Source organism: Rana temporaria, chromosome 6 (assembly GCF_905171775.1).
Source record: "Rana temporaria chromosome 6, aRanTem1.1, whole genome shotgun sequence".
Taxonomy (NCBI): Eukaryota; Metazoa; Chordata; class Amphibia; order Anura; family Ranidae; genus Rana; species Rana temporaria.
In genome coordinates, this window is record NC_053494.1 from 83,900,643 (window position 1) to 83,917,587 (window position 16,945).

The 16,945-nt window shown below is 44.1% G+C and overlaps 1 protein-coding gene across 1 annotated transcript in view; it reads left to right on the forward strand.

The window, feature by feature from the left end:
* The window catches only part of GRIN2A (glutamate ionotropic receptor NMDA type subunit 2A), a 1,843,544-nt gene that overhangs the window by 1,410,764 nt on the left and 415,835 nt on the right, over nucleotides 1–16,945 (forward strand). The gene's annotated exons all lie outside the window — the stretch shown is intronic.

Sequence of the window (16,945 nt, forward strand, 5' to 3'; positions counted from 1 at the left end):
GCATGACTGGGAAATTTAACCCCATCAGCCAATGGTTGAATTCGAGCAATGTAAGTGCAAAGGCACAAACGGCATATAGAGCATAGCCATCAGATGTATCGAAGGAGCTGAGTCAGTATTACTGACATAGAAGGGAAAATCGCTTGCTACAGTGCAAGGGAGGGGGGGCGGCTGCAAATACGGGGAATCAGTATCAGGAGGCTAACACTGGTTCCCCGAGCGCCCTTGTGACCAATAATAAATCACACACCATAACATAGACCATGGAGAGAATGTGGCAGACTGCCGCATGTGTTCACACCAGGGGGAAGAAAAAAGAGACCAAACCCGATACCCACTAGCGGACAGAAGGTCTCAAAAATAAAATGTGGTTAAAAACAGAGGAACCATTTAGATATTAAACATTAGATGATTAGAATAATTTAAATAAATGTGGATTACATTCTAATAACAGGTTATATATGTAAAAAAACATAAGGGGGCAAATCCACAAAAACCTAGCCTAACTTAACTTTTACCATTTAAGTTACACTGGCGGAAAATTTCTACCTAAGTGCCCGATCCACAAAGCACTTACCTAGAAATTTTCGGCCGTGTAACTTAAATGTCTCTGGCGCAAGGCGGTCCTCTTCTGCAGGGGGCGATGACAATTTAAATGAGGCGCGCTCCCGCGCCGGCCGTACTGCGCATGCTCGTGACGTCATTTTCCCGACGGGCAGCGCGAGAAATTACGTTACGCCGGGCTTTGTGGATTGCGACGGGACAATAAAGTTGCGTCGGGTAAAAAAAAAGTTACGCGCCGAAAAATAAAATTCAAAATTTAAAAAAAATTGCGGCGATCGAAAAAAAGGTCTGTTTTTACAAGGTGTAACTAGTTTACACTTTGTAAAAGCAGAACTAATTTTACGTATGCAAACGTAAACTTACGCAGAAAACACAAAGCTGAAAAGCTTTGTGTATCTCCGTAAGTCCTCATTTGCATACGCTAGGCGGCATTTCGACACGAAATGCCCCCAGCGGCGGATGCGGTACTGCATCCTAAGATCCGACAGTGTAAGTCTCTTACAGATGTCAGATCTTCTGCCTATCTTTGGAAAACTGCTTCTGAGGATCAGTTCCAAAGATAGGCACAGGGATACGCAGGCTGAACAGCAGTTCCGCCTGCGTATCTCTTTTGAGGATTTGGCCCAAGGTTCTTAAACAAGTTTTGAATATTAATAATAATAAAAAAAAATATTTATGAGATATAGTTACAGTGTACTTATTAGATACAGTTGGATCTTTTCATTAATAAAAGGAGGCAGGATATTATCATACTTCCTTAAAGTGCCTTCATATTTACGCATTGAGAAGAAGGAGCTAAGACTGGGAAAGGGTAAAAAGTAACTAAAAAAAGGAAGGGGAAGGGGAGCAAACAAGGGGAAAGCAAATGAAGGGGGAAAAAGGGAAGGGGGAAGGTAAGGATAAGCAGAGTATAAGTACATATTCTCCAGATTGATGGAGACGCCAACAATTGCTGTAGAGGGCAAAAAGGAACATAGGTAAATAAACTTATATTGACAGATAGATTCAAAGGAAAGATTTGAAACTTAGATTCTCGTTCAAGCCAGGATGTTGAGTGGCTTTTAAACTGTAGATCTATCAAGCTTCTGATTGTAATAAGACTGAATCCACACTACCACCCCTAAGATCTGGGGGGATGTGGTCCAAAGCCATAAACATAATCACCTTTGGGTCAAAACTGTGGATGGTGGCTATATGTAAACCAATGGCAGTTACTACCTTCTTTTTGAAGATCGGTTTCATGTGGTCGCCAATTCTTATGAGAAAACATCTTTTGTTTTTTCCCACATAGAAACACCCACACCCGTGCAGTAAGATCGACTGTGTTTATGGGCAAAAACACAGCAAACGTGCAGTAAGATCGACTGCGTTTATGGCCAAAAACACAGCAAACGTACAGTAAGAGCGACTGCGTTTATGGCCAAAAACACAGCAAACGAGCACTAACAGTGACTGCGTTTATGGGCTAAAAAACAGCACACGTGCAGTTTGAGCGACTGCGTTTATGTGCAATTAAATAGCCCACGTGCATTAACAGCGACTGCGTTTATGTGCAAATAGCACACGTACAGTAACAGCAACTGCGTGTATGTGTGCAATTAAATAGCACACGTCCACTAACACTGAGTACTATGTTGAGGTGTAAACTAAACACTATGCAGGCAATACAACACGTTAGAGCACTGCATCTAGCACAATCTACTGCCTAACAATAGGAATAGCTGATCTAGCTAAGCTATACAGTGTATAAATATATGTACAACGCTAGGATGTATATATATCCTCTACACACTGTAAATTTAACTAAACTCACTAGCCTTCCTGCTCTATCTATCTATCTATCTATCTATCTATCTATCTATCTATCTATCTATCTATCTATCTATCTATCTGGTAGAAAAGACACTGTGGGGCTGATTTACTATTCTCTGTGTGCTGCGCTGGTTCATGCCTTAATTAGTGCGCCGGGTGAAGCCTTAATTAGGTGCATGAACCAGCGTAGCAGCCGGCGCATTGCAAGTGATATGTAAAGCCGCGCTGAACTCCCTATAGAAGTCTATGGGAGAAATCAAAAGTGTTCATTTTAAAGGATAATACGCAAGTTTTGTCTTAAAAAGTGTTTGGGGGCCTAAGTCCTGCCCCAGGGGACATGTATCAATGTTTTTTTTTATTTTTTTAAACGGCCGTTTTTTTGGGAGCAGTGAAATTAATAATGCTTAAAGTGAAACAATAAAAATTAAATATTCCTTTAAATTTCGTACCTAGGGGGGGGTGTAAAGTCAGCATGTGAAATAGCGCATTTTTCCCGCACTTAGAACTGTCCCTGCACAAAATGACATTCTGAAGGAAAAAAAGTCATTTAAAATTCACGCGGCAATAATGAATTGTTGGCTCTGACAATTCAGAGAGGATTCATTCATAAAAAATTTAAAAAATGTGCAGGGGTTCCCCCAAATTAAATTACCAGGCCCTTCAGGTCTGGAATGGATATTAAGGGGAACCCCGTCGTAAAAAAAAAAAAAAAAGACGTAGGGTTCCCCGCAAATATCCATACCAGGCCCTTCAGGTCTGGTGTGGATTTTAAGGGGAACTCCACCCGAAATAAAAAAAAATGGCGTGGAGTCCCCCTAAAAATCCACACCAGGCCCTTATCCGAGCACGTTAACCTGGCCAGCCGCAGAGAAGAGGGGGGGACAGAGTGCGGCCCCCCCCTCTCCTGAACCGTACCAGGCCACATGCCCTCAACATGGGGAGGATGTCCCTATGTTGATGGGGACAAGGGCCTCATCCCCACAACCCTTGCCCGGTGGTTGTGGGGGTCTGCGGGCGGGGGGCTTATCAGAATCTGGAAGACCCCTTTAACAAAGGGGACCCCCAGATCCTGGCCCCCCCTGTGTGAAATGGTAATGGGGTACACTGTACCTCTACCATTTCACCCCCAAAAAATTACAAAAGTGTTAAAAATGACAGTAGCCGGTTTTTGACAAATCTTTTATTCTCTTCTTTCCGCGGTTCTTCTTCTTCTTTCATTCGGGTTTCTTCCTCTGCTTCTTTCTTGGGTCTTCTCGTCCACACCTTGCCCGACGTCTTCTCCTATCTTCTTCTCCGTCCGTCGGCCTTCTCGTTCCGCATCTTGCCCGGCGTCTTCTCCTATCTTCTTTTCCGTCCGTCAGCCTTCTCGTCCACCTCTTTTTCTTCCCCGGACGCAGCGCTTGAAATTGAATTAGCCGCCGTGTGCCGCTCCTGGGACCCGCCCCCCTCTGACACCACAAGTAAACTCATTTGAAAGTCATGTGCGTCAGAGGGGGGCGGGGTCACAGAGCATCACACAGCGGGGGAATTCAATTTCAAGAGCGCCGTCCGGAGAAGAAGCTGCCGCACTATGCGGACGAGCTTCCAATTGAAGTTCCCGCAGTGTGACGCTCATGTGACCCCGCCCCCCTCTGACGCACATATACCACACGCGGACTTTCATATGAGTTTACCTGTGGCGTCAAAGGGGGGCGGTGTCTCAGAAGCGGAACACGGCGGGGTCTTCAATTTCAAGCACAGCGCCAAGAAGATGCGGGACGAGAAGGCCGACGGACGGAGAAGAAGATAGAAGAAGACGTCGGGCAAGATGTGGACGAGAAGACCCAAGAAAGAAGCAGAGGAAGAAACCCGAATGAAAGAAGAAGAAAAACCGCGGAAAGAAGATATTATTAAAAGATTTGTCAAAAACCGGCTACTGTCATTTTTCACACTTTTGTCATTTTTTTTGGTGAAATGGTAGGGGTACAATGTACCCCATTACCATTTCACACAGGGGGGGGCGGGATCTGGGGGTCCCCTTTGTTAAAGGGGTCTTCCAGATTCTGATAAGCCCCCCGCCCGCAGACCCCCACAACCACCGGGCAAGGGTTGTGGGGATGAGGTCCTTGTCCCCATCAACATGGGGACATCCTCCCCATGTTGAGGGCATGTGGCCTGGTGCGGTTCAGGAGAGGGGGGGCCGCACTCTGTCCCCCCTCTTTTCTGCGGCCGGCCAGGTTAACGTGCTCGGATAAGGGTCTGGTGTGGATTTTTAGGGGGACTCCACGCCATTTGTTTTTTTAATTTGGGGTGGAGTTCCACTTAAAATCCACACCAGACCTGAAGGGCCTGGTATGGATATTTGGGGGACCCCACGGCATTCCTGTCAAGGCCACACCCTGTTTTTGTATGACCCGCCCAGGAATTTTCAGGGGACACACACACTAGTTCTGGGGGGGAGGGGGGCACTGTATTCCCTTAATTTGCATAGTTTTTCTCTCACTTCCTGTTTGGCTATGGGGCAGGAAGTGAAGGCAAATCTCCCCAATTGGACACAGATAATACAAAATAAACTGACAGGGCCTATAACCCTCCCTCACTCTATCCAAAATTAAAGAAAATAAAAAGTGTTGATTATAGTTCTAGTTTAAGCACAAATTTCAGAGAGTTTTATTGAGAGGCCTAAGAAAATATAACCATGCCAATAGGCCAGGATACAGCGTTGCTAATATGTATGAATGTGTGTGTTAGGGCCCCCCACAAACACCACCCAATGTTAAATAAACAATTTTCTTAATTTGCAAACAAGTATTAGCTGCTCATTTTTGGGGGATGCCTGCACCCCTAATAGGGTGAAGACACCTCGCAAATGTTGTCACTTTTTACTTCAAATTCATTCACTTCCTGTCACATAGCCAAACAGAAGTGAGGGTAAAACCTTACTAATGTCTTTTGTTGGGGACACACAGATCAATCTAAATAGTTTCCCATTATGGAAATTGCATTTTGCTGTGTACACCCCAAATTATTAGGGATCTTGGACTTTGGGGGTCCATTTACTAAAGGCAAATCCACTTTGCATTACAAGTGGATAAGCAAGGAAGAAAACAAAAAAACTTTGCCTCTACAGGATTGGATGTTAAAACCGTCAGTGCTTCCTCTCTGATTTTCAGCGACTATGCTTGTACTGCAGAGTGGCTTTGCCTTTACTAAACCCCAAGCTAACTAATCATTTTGGGTGTACACAGCAGTGCAATTTGCTTAATGGGGACACTAGTTAGATTGACCCCAAGAAAAGACTGGTTGGGCTTTAACCTCACTTCCTGTTTAGCTGTGTGACAGGAAGTGAAGCCAATTTTAAGAAAAGGGACACAAAGCTCAACCCAAAAAAAACACAAGCAGGCGTTGTAACACTCACTTGGCTTCCCTCAAACACCCACAATTAGAATAGGATTGCCTTGCGCTAGATTTAAGCACAGTGCTGTAAATCAGCACTTCAAGCCTGTCCACCAATACCCCCAACAGGCCATGTTTGCAGGTTTTCCTTCATCTTGCACATGTGTTTTAAAAGACAGTAATTATTGAATTATTGATAAGAGAAATCCACAAAACATGTCCTGTCGGGGGTACTTGAGGGCTGAGGACCACTGCAGTAAAAAGAAAATACTTACCACTTTGTCTTTAATTTTCATGCCTACACACCAGGAAAGAAGCTTAGACAAAAATCACACCTAATTTGTTAGGCCAAACCTATTTCAGCTGCAGCTGACTGTAGCATGAAAAAGTAACAAAAAACAAACTTCAAAATTTGAAAGTCATTTTTATTGGTCAACAAAACAAGGATAGCAAAAAAGACAAACAAACAAAAACAAACACACACACACACAAACAAAAATAAATTTAAAAATTCTAAATAAACATAGGTTAACCGTCCCAACATCTTCAGAAATATTTTTCAAAATAAGGCAGCAGAGACAAATACATCAAAGTGAACATCATTTAACAAAAAACATTGGCAAAATTAAAATAAACATGCTCCAAAAAAACATTTCTGTTTAGCAACAACATTCCTGCCAGCTTGCCCCTCTCAGGGCAGCTGAGGACTGCTCGATCCACACTTTTTATAACATGTGTGCTTGTGTGCTAGTAATGAAGCAATTGAAATCACATGAACAAATTTCAGTCTCTAGGATGTCCTTAAATTACTAACCCACCCACGCTCTATGAGCATGCTCAGAGACATCCAAGTGATTTTCACCCTCAAAAAGAAAGTTACAAATTTCTAAGTGTCTGAGCATGCTCAGTTCAGCTCACATGCAGGAACAAAGCTGCAATGGCTGCTGAAAACATGAGAGCTGTGTTTTTTCCCCTGAACTCATGCTTTCCAGCCTGAAGGAGAGTTCTTAGTGAATTATTACGTAACAAAAATAAATAATAATAATTAAAACGCCCCTGTCCCTAGTAACTCCCAGTCAGAAGCGAACACGCTCATTTTTTTTTCCAGGTTAACAGTTTAGAGTTACAGAGAAGGTCTAGTGCTAAAAGTATTGCTCTCGCTCTAACGCATGCGTCAATACCTCACATGTGTGGTTTGAACGATGTTTACATATGTGGGCGGGACTTGCGTAAGTCCCGCCCACATATGTAAACACCGTTCAAACCACACATGTGAGGTATTGACGCGTGCGTTAGAGCGAGAGCAATACTTTTAGCACTAGACCTTCTCTGTAACTATAAACTGGTAACCTGAAAAAAAAAAAACGTCGCCTATGGGGATTTTAAAGTACTGAAGTTTGGCCCCATTCCATGAGTGTTTGCAATAGTAAAGTGTGACATGTTAGGTATCTATTTACTCGGTGTAACATCATCTTTCACATTATCGCCAAAAATTGGGCTAACTTTAGTGTTTTGTTATTTTTTAACAATTTGAGCCCCAGACCATATTACTGGTCAATGACCGGGCCAGTTTTTGCGATTCGGCACTGCGTAGTTTTAACTGACAATTGCGCGGTCGTGTGTGCGACGTGGTTCCCAAACAAAATAGGCGTCCTTTTTTTCCCCACAAATAGATTTTTTTATGGTATTTGATAACCTCTGCGTTTTTTTTCTTTTTTTTGATATAAACAAATAGAGCGACATTTAAAAAAAAAAAAAAAAATCATTTTTACTGTTTGCTATAATAAATATCCCCAAAATGAACTAAAAATAATATTTTTTTCCCTCAGTTTAGGCCGATACGTATTGTTCGACATATTTTTGGTTCCAAAAAATCGCAATAAGCGTCTGGTTTGCGCAAAAGTTATAGCGTCTACAAAATAGGGGATAGTTTTATGACTTTTTTATTATTTTTTACTAGTAATGGCGGCGATGAGTGATTTTTATCGGTACTGCGACATTATGGCGGACACATTTTTGGGACCATTGGCATTTTTCTAGCGACAAATGTTCTAAAAATGCATTGCTTACTATAAAAATGTCACTGGCAAGGAAAGGGGTTAACACTAGGGGGTGAGGGAGGGGTTAATTATGTTCCCTGGGTGTGTTCTAACTGTAAGGGGGTGGGACTGACTAGGGGAAATGACAGATACATATATATGTGTGACACAGTCTATGACCAACAAAGTTATACAGATGGTCACAAATTAGCCCCTTCTAGGGTAGACTTGTCCCTTACCAGGTTGACCCTTAAATCATCTTTTAACAGACGATTTTCTCAAAATGTAACTTGTAAGACAGACCCCCCTTTCTGCCCCCTCAATGATCCCGTGTCAGTGTCTATACTCACTACTCCAGGAATATCCCCACGAAATACTGATCCTTGAATGATACCCACCCTGCACACTTGATATTAAATATGTGTGACTTCTGTAATAACACAACGGTACACCCACAACACATTCAGAACATCTATGAGACATTAATAATGTTCTTATACTCTAAAATATGTCTGCTTACTGTAAGAGCAAACTAACAGTCCACTCACACACTGGGCACTTACCAGGCACCAACAATATTCTTATACCTCTATACAAGATTATAACTTCTACCTCTATGCGATAGAAAAATAAGCAAAAGCAAACTGAGATATGTATTCTGTGTATACATCTTTAAATTTAAGTTTGCCTTAATAGCCACCTAGGACCTAGGGGGATATAAAAACATATAAACAATAAACCAGTTAAGCAGTAATCACATTTAGATGTCATATATACATGTATATACTTTCAATCATATAACAACCTTTAAGAACATTTAAACAATGGCCAATCAAGAAAGAAATCGCGATTATATAACCTCTAAGGCCTTGTACACACGGGCAAACATGTACGATGAAAACGGTCCGCCGCACCGTTTTCAGCGTACATGTCTGCCCGGGGATTTCTGTATGATGGCTGTACACACCATCATACAGAAATCCGCGCGTACTCGATACACGGTGACGAGGCCGCGCCGTCGCCGCGACGATGACGCGGCGACGTGCGCGGCCCTGCCAGTTCAATGCTTCCACGCATGCGTCAAAGTCATTCGACGCATGCGAGGGATGGCGGCCGCTCGGACATGTACGGTAGGTCTGTACAGACGACCGAACATGTCCGACGGACAGGATTCCAGCGGGCTGTTTCTAAACAAGTTTGGAAATATTTGCCCGCTGGAAAAAGGCCCGGCGGGCAAATGTACGCTGGAATCCTGTCCGCTCGGCTGTACAGACGACCGAACATGTCTGCTGAAACTGGTCCGCGGACCTGTTTCAGCAGACATGTTCGGTCGTCTGTACGGGGCCTTAGAGATCCATACATCCGTCCTTTATTGTGGGAGACAACAATAGCGCTCTCACTCCCTACTCTAGTCCGGCCATCCAGGCGGGACAATATACCGTAGTTATCGGCGGAGAACGCGCATAGGGGTATAAAACACACCCTAACTTTAAGAGGGAAGTTTCAGGGAAAAAAAAACCTTTCCACAGCCCCCTGCGTATAACACGCAATCACAGTTTACCCTCTGTTTTCAGGGTAAAAAAAATGAGTATTATACACCAACAAATACAGTATCTCTTAAACTAAGTCCGGCCATCCAAGCGGGACAATATCTTTTACCTTTATTCCGGCCATCCAAGCAGGAAAAATATCTCTAATCCACACAACCCTTACATCTACCACAGGGAAGGCCAACCTAGCCCCCTGGGCATAAAAAAAAAAATATGAGTGCGATCAATCGCTGACAGAGTAAGTGAATATTCTTTGCAAATAAAATCTTTACAAAGATCTTCAAATACCTGCAAGACGACTGCTCCACTCCTGGTACCATCTGTAAGGTTGCTGGTTCAACTAGACCCGGGTTTTAAGGACAATCTGGAGGTATGGAGGCTCCCCAATGCATTGGCAGTGAAAAACATCCACACGCACAGATGGTATGTCCACACTAGCTTTATTTTCTAATGCGTACTTGTTCATAATCAAATCATACAAGAAAGGGACGCCCTTGTCCCAGCCAATCATATCTAAGTTATTAGGTTATACAAGTAATATTCGTCACAATTATACACCATGCATAAAATATAGCAATCTTCTTTGTGCCCGACAGATATCTCGTTTCTACTGCAGCTTATCTAATGTTTATGCTCTTTGCCTAGGACATAATAACAATAATATTGCCAAGGTTCCTGGCTTAATTCTCCTAGAACAGGCATGTCCAAAGTCCAGCCCGGGGGCCAATTGCGGCCCCCGTTCCAGTTTAATGTGGCCCCCCTGGTAATTTGGATACATACTATATTTATCAGCGCTGCCTCGGAGGGGACAGGGAGAGGGGGAACGAGTGCTGTCAAATTACATACAGGAGAATCTCCTGTTTACTCTGTGACATCTGTAATAGGAAGTCCCGTCTCCTGAGCTGCCATTGGACAACTCCTCTGTCTATCATAGGAGGAGGGAGAAATTGTATTAAAAAGGCTGCTGTGTAAACAGGAGATTCTCCTGTATGTAATCTGTTGGGGCTCATCCCGCCTCCCCTTCCCTCCGAGGCTGCAGATGGACATCAATCAGGCTGCATTCATGGCAATGGAGAGGCTGCATTCATGGCAATGGCGAGGCTGCACATGGGCACTGATTAGGCTGCATTGATGGGCAATGACCCTTATTTTGCTTCACAGTTTTTTATTTACATTTTTTCTTTCCTCCTAAAGTGAAGGTGTGTGTTATACGCCGATAAATGAGGTATGTCCAAATAACACGCCCACGCTCATCTCTTCACCACACATAGCCACAAATGCAAGATAATTATTGTTAGGCAGTGTATTAGTGCTCGAACGAACACACTTAGACCAAATTTTAATGGTTCAAATGTCAGGCAAAATGGTCGGCCCTCACGCATGTTCACTTCATCAAATCTGGCCCTCTTTGAAAAAAGTTTGGACACCCCTGTCCTAGAAGCTCAAGGATACATTTTCATACAAGCATTAATCACTAAGGGGGAACTCTAACAAGCCTTATAATGCATTATTAGTATAGGGGATATCTATGGGGGAACTATAACCGCCTTTCAGTTCTCAAAATGCAGCAGCTCCTATGTAAAATGATGCTTGCAGATAATCTGCAATTGTCATTGGATTAATGAAATTAATCAATATATTGTTTAATTGTATTTTCACCTACTATATGAATTGGTAATTAGACAGAAGTTAGAATTTTTATACCTTATACCATTTGTCCCACAAAACTTTTCAAGTTCATCAATATTTTTAAAATTCCTTGCTTAAAGCGGAGTTCCACACAAAAATGGAACTTATGCTTTAAAGAAGAGGTACGGTTTAAAAAAAAAAATTAAAAGTCAGCAGCTACTAACACTGTAGCTGCTGACTTTAAATAAGGACACTCACCTGTCCAGGGTGCCCGCGATGACGGCAGCCGAAGCCGAGCAATCGCTCGGGTCTCGGCTGCCCCGCCACCATCCTTGGTGAGGGAATCAGGAAGTGAAGCCTTGCGGCTTCCCCGCTCGATTCCCTACTGTGCATGCGCGAGCCGTGCAGCGCGACGTGGACACACACAAGACACCACTCCCCCATTCCCCAGGAGGCAGCACGAGGAGTAGAAGAAAGAAGACGGACTGTGGATCAGGAAGTGGCAGATTAGGACCACCACATCCAGCTTTACATTACCAGCTTTAAGAGGGTGAATAAATTGTTCACCAATCTGGTCACATACCAGGCGGGTGGTCTGCACCCACACACTCTCAGTGTGTGGTGCAGTCCCTCCTTGTTCCCCCAGAGTAGTGCCAGAGTGGTCCTGGACAACCTCTAGTTCCAACACAGGGAGATCCCTGGAGGTTTCCACAGACAACCCTGCAGCTCTGCCTCTGGCGGTCACAGAAGTCATCCTCCTCCCATCCTTTTTAGTAAACATATTACCAACATTATTCTCAAATATGACATTTCCAGAAATACATTTCTCAACCTTTAGAGGATCATCATGACACTTAGACATAGCTGTAGCTATTCTGGGTGACCCCTTAACCACTTGAGCAGCTCCATGGCTGACCTGGGAAATCCTCCGCTCCAACACTGTGGGCTCCTGGGAGGTTTCCCTGGGCAACCCCACAGCACCTGTCTCTGTCACTAGGGAACATGGTATATGGATTTCTTTGGTCACCCCTAGTACAGCTCTTCCAGCATTCTGCTGGATTCCACCAGGTACATACAGAGTCCCCATGTCCTTTTTCATCTTTAGTCCTGCTGACAGTTGGGCTTTACCCTGTGCCTCCCCCTACTCTGGGTAGCCCACTGTAGCAAGTCCACCTGTACTGCCGCTCTCCCCGCTGAACACACTTCCACTTCATTGGGTTCTGTCCCATAAACTGCAACAGTCTTACCAATTTCTGTAGCCATTGTCATAGCCTTCATTTGAGTGTGTTGTCTCTTATCTGTGGTGTCTCCATAGGCTGACTCTTCCATGTGGTCATGGAGAAACACTGCAGCCTTTCCGGAACCACCAACACCCCCTGCATGTAACACAGGATCCCTGTTGCTAGGGGTAACAGCAGACCAGCACTCCAAAGATGGTTGGCTACACCTCATGGTGGTTACAGACTGTTGTGACCTTCTTTCTGGGCTGACCACTTCACATAAGCGGCCATAATACACATCTTTACATTCCTCATTGGTACCCCCTGCAGGCCACACAGACTTCTTGCCACTGTTGCCAGGGGTGACTACCGATATGTTTGCAGAAAACCCAGGGCTAGTACACACTCATGCTTTGTTGTCGCAGTGATGCCTCTCCCGTTGCTATGGGTGATGACCTCCCTTTGCTGGATTATTGCTGGCGTCCCATGATGTGATGCAACTCTCTTCTAAGAAGGATTTCCTCTTTCAACTGCCAGTAGTCATCGTGGTCACCGTCCATCAAATGGTGAACCGACCGGTACTCTACCAGTTAAAAGGTTTGCAGCAATTTTGGCCACCGGTCTCTAGGTCATTTCCTCCTTACAGTGACTTTTTCAAAATTTTCCAGGAAGTCTCCAACCTCCTCTGTAGGTAGCATGGGTTGCATGTAATCAGAGGCACAGATCATAGCCCCTTGAACTGCATTCCACTCTTTAGTCTGCTTCGGCTTGAACGACTCATTCACGGTCTCATACACAACTGGCCCCTTTTGACTGGCCCTCCTAGGTGGAGACATCTTCTCAGGCCACCCTGAGCTCACTTCCCCTTTAACTTGCTTTAACCCTTTCACGCCGACGGAACGCATATATGCGTCCTCGGCTTTCAGGGGTTATACCGGGATGATGCCTGCAGCCGCAGGCATCATACCGGTACCGTTGTTTAGAGCCGGCGATCGGCTTTCCAAACATAACAACCGATGCGGCTAAAAGCCGCTCAGTTGTTATGCCGGAGGAGCGGGAGGGGACATCCCCCCCCTCCCGCCGCCTCTCGCCGCTCTGACCGGGCCTCCCGTCCCACCGGGAGACCCGATCCACGATCCGGCGCCTCCAGCGTCTCGGCGCGCTCTGAAACAAAGCCGTAAATGGCTTTGATTCAGTGTCCGCATTGAAACCACGGAAGCGGCGTCATGACGTCACTTCCGGGTTTCTCAGATGCCAATGGCGCCGGATTTAAAAAAGTACACAGTATTCAGAATCGCCGTTTTCGGCGATCTGAATACTTTGAAGTGCAAAGGAGGGCTCGGAGGTCTTTTAGACCCCCGATCCCTCCATAAAGAGTACCTGTCACGACCTATTGCTGTCACAAGGGATGTTTACATTCCTTGTGACAGCAATAAAAGTGATCAAAATGTAAAAAAAAAAAAAATTTAATATTAGAAAAAATAAATAAATAAATAAGAAAACAAAAAAAAATTTTTTAAAGCGCCCCCCTCCCCGCGAGCTTGCGCAGCAAAGAAAGCGCATACGGAAGTCGCGCCCGCATATGAAAACGGTGTTCAAATAACACATGTGAGGTATCGCCACGATCGTAAGAGCGAGAGCAATAATTATAGCACTAGGCCTACTCTGTAACTCTAACCTGGTAACCGTAAAAAAAGTTTAAAGCGTCGCCTATGGAGATTTTTAGTTACCGTAGTTTGTCGCCATTCCACGAGTGCGTGCAATTATAAAGCGTGTCATGCTTGGTATCTATTTACTCGGCATAACATCATCTTTCACATTATGCAAAAAAATTGGGCTAATTTTACTTTTTCATTTTTTTAAAATTCATGAAAGTAAATTTTTCCCAAAAAGTTGTGTTTAAAACACCGCCGCACAAATACCGTATGACATAAAATATTGCAACAATCGCCATTTTATTCTCTAGATTCTCTGCTAAAAATATATATATAATGTTTGGGGGTTCTAAGTAATTTTCTAGCCAAAAATATGGATTTTAACTTGTAAACACCAAATGTCATACATAGGCATAGGCATGAAAGGGTTAACATGAACTTCTTGTCTTTTGACTGCCTCATCCTTGCAGTCGCATGTACAGCAGTGAAAAGAAAAAAATCTCACAGGTGCACCACCTGTATGCAACTGAACTGCACAATGCTGTTCTCCTGGCTGCCACACACAGCTAGCAGTAGTTCCTGCTGCAACTCACCATGGAGCAAGGAACCGGATTTCACCGTCTAGATGCCCGCCTAATCCATCACTGTGATATGGGGGTGTTTAACTCAAGTGGTAAATGCATTTTTCAGCGAGTCCACAGCAGTCAGTTGTCAGGTTTGAGGGCATGGCAGCCCATTTTTATTAAAAGGAACAAAGTTAAAGTTCATACATAGGATTTCCCACACAGGGGTTTTTCTCCAGTAAAGTTCACATAACCAAAAATGCTAATCCTCCTGGCTCCTAGGTTTACTTTGCCTTGCAGTTACCTGTAAACCTGGTCTCAACAGAATTCTCCAGCCCACTGTCTCCCAGACTTCAGGACTTCCTTTAGCCCCCTTGGACTTGCTAGTCACCTCAGGTCTACCAGCCTCCCAGTCCATCAGGCACCAAGTCCCCCCTCACCAGAGATGTAGTCTCACACAGGCAGACAGCTTTCCCTACACAGGTCTGTCTTCATACAGTAGCAGTGACACGCTGAACACACTCCACCTTCCTCCACTCACTGTTCTGACTAGTCCCTCATTATATGGGCTGTGTGCACCTGGGAACACAACCTGCTGACTGTCTATAAGATCTGGACACAAGGTTAGAGATCCCGTCCCACCCAAGTCTCTGAGGGATCTCCAAACTACAGAGGCCCATTCTAAACTAGAAAAACCTGGAGAAAACTGACAGAGCTGTTTTCCCCATTTAAACTCTACACTCTGTAGTCTTGCGGTCTGCAGATATGCAAACCCTGTGTCCCTTTTACCTCAAATTTCATAGGGACAGAGCCTCGTTCTGTCACAATACATATATATATATATATATATATATATATATATATATATATATATATATATATATATATATTATAAGGGGTTAGCTCGGTAGCAGGGTGTGTGACCCCTTGGATGGGTTCACCACACACTGAATTTATACAGACAGGCAGTCGAAGACGGTTGAAAACAAAGATTTTGGTTTATTCTTTCATCTTGCTGGAAACAAGTGCAAGCGTCCAAACAGCATAAACAAAATCAAACATAAAATAAACCCTGGCCACTTTGGGCATCTACCTTCCACACAGGAACCTATCTATGAAGTCTAGCACAGCCTACTGCTGGGTAGACAGTGCTGGTCATACAGCAGAAAAACAATAGTCTTTTGATTTTTATCACACAGAAAAATCAATCCTCTCCTCACCTCCTCAGAAGACTTTCTGGCACTGCTCTCCTTACTCACAAAGACTCAGGATGATGCAGCAAATTAGTGGTAATCCTCTGGACTACTTATAGAGGCCTTAATTGCCTCATTCTGAACAGCTGAAGTCTTCCAACGGCCTTTAGCCTTTTCTGGCTACGTTTGCAGCCGAAACCTAATAACAATTGGTATATTGTCTAAACAAGGCAGACATGTATGTCCCATCTGTGACAACACCCACAGATTTACCTGATGTCCTGTCACATACCCCCCCCTCTTGTTTCAACCCTAGGGTTGGGATACAGGTTGCGAGGCAGGCATGCACTCGGGACAACCCATCTGCATTCCCCATTTTAGCACAGGGGCGATGCATTACCACAAAACTAAATTCCTGGAGGGCCAGGAACCACCTATTTATTCTCCAATTGGTCTCTTTGTTCTGTGCCATGCACTTCAATGGGGCATGATCCGTCACCAGTTCAAACTGTCTAATTTTCTTCTGAAGCTCATCTATCATGCTCTGTTTACTGTCCAGATCGGACTTGCTCTGTACGCTGCTCATCAAACGTTTCACCCTTTTTTTCAGTTCCTCATTGTCCTTGTCTACTTCATCTTTTTCCTTCTGTTGCTTATTAAGGGTTTTCTGCTTTGTTTGCAAGTCTTGGTTTAGGTTTTCAAGGTCTTCTGTAAAGTTATTCTCTCTAGCCTTGCTAGTTTTTCGGGCCTCTTTAAGCTTTAGTTGTAGCTCATTTAAATCTTCAATCCGTGCCTTTAAATCTTTGGTCTGTCTGTCAACAATCTGCTGAATGTTTAAATTGTCCTCCTTTTGTGCTGCAGTGGAAATAATCTGCTGTTCAGCATGAGCAGTCATTTCTGCCCGAAGAGCAAGCAGAGCTTTGCTTAAAGCCTTCTGCTGCTTTTCCTTGTGGGATACTTGGTTCTTCAAGCTTTCCACAAGATTCTTCATTGTTGCAGTTGGAGCTCTGGTGTTTGCCTCTTTTTGGGCTTCAAGTTCAGTATTCAAGTAATTCATTTCCTTTTCTATCTCAGACACCCGTGCTCTTAGTGTCTCAGCTTCACTCTTACGTTTTTTGATCTCCATAATGTAATTCTCTTCAAGCCTGGCTTTATGGTTTTCCAGTTCACTCATTTTAGGCAGATGTATCTGCTTCTGGTACTCCAGTTCTGCACTGGAATTCTTCAGTTTGATGGAGAGGGCAGACAGGGAGTTGTTTTGTTCAGCCACTGTCTGCTCCATGTCTGCTAAGCGCAGTAAGTGAGCTGTGGATGGCACTTCCAGAGTTGGTCTCTTCACAAGCTC